Raw genomic sequence first — 951 nt, forward strand, 5'->3', positions numbered from 1 at the left:
GTGCACCTCCAGCATCCTTCCGGGGGGGGTGGATTCCATTCCTGCAATGGCTGCCTGTTGGCTTTTATCCACCTGGCTTCCTACGTTTCTTTTCTTTCCCTCCATCACTACAAGTGGCAGACGTGGATTTGCTGCTGTGTACTTTCCTTGCGTGCCCACCCGTGACGTCCCCCTCGGACTGGGAGAGCAATGTGGTCCCCAGGGCCGGCCGCACGGGCTGGGCACGTCTCCCACCCTGATGGGCCAGTGTGATCGTGCCTCTTGGGCTGCGGGGGCCAACGACTGGATTTTCCTGCTGTGTGGTGTTGCTGTGGTTTTGCTTCATTTCGTTGTCCTCCGGCGGTTGTTCCTGGGACTGGGCTGCCGTGTTACCGCGATCCCTCTGGGTGTTGTTCTGCAATAAACTCCGTTGGTCCCAGCCCAGCGCGCTCAGACCTTCTCAGAAGGGGAGTCTGGGGTCCCTGCTGGGGACCTCCCAGGTTTTATGGTGAAGGGGTGGGGGTGACAAGAAGGGAAAGGGCCTTTTGGGATTTCAGGGGATTCAGAATATGGGATAAAAGCAGCTCCCTGGGAACTGGAGACCTCTGGGTGAGGTGGGATTCCAGAGCTGCGAGATCTGCCGTGACACAGCTTCCTCCCTCTGCTTCGTGAACAGGCTCTTCCGTAGCCGGGGCTCGTGATGAAGTCCTGGGTAAAAATACAAGTTGGCAGGAGACTCTTGTCAACTTGATCTTCTCCCAGGCAGCAGGTGGGAGGCAGCAAAAGCGTTTTAGAGGAGATGTATTGCTGCCGAAGCACCGGGGTTATCTGACCAGCGACACCTCGGTTCTGGCATTAGCTCCTCCCCGCCAGTAAGGAGAACAGCTGGGTTAAGGGGAAACAACAAATTCGCTCTCCGTCACCAAATATAGCTGAGGAATGTCCGTAGGCCCCAGGGCAGCGTCTCTGCTG

The sequence above is a fragment of the Eurypyga helias genome, unplaced genomic scaffold (genome assembly GCF_000690775.1).
Source record: "Eurypyga helias isolate BGI_N326 unplaced genomic scaffold, ASM69077v1 scaffold13772, whole genome shotgun sequence".
Taxonomy (NCBI): domain Eukaryota; kingdom Metazoa; phylum Chordata; class Aves; order Eurypygiformes; family Eurypygidae; genus Eurypyga; species Eurypyga helias.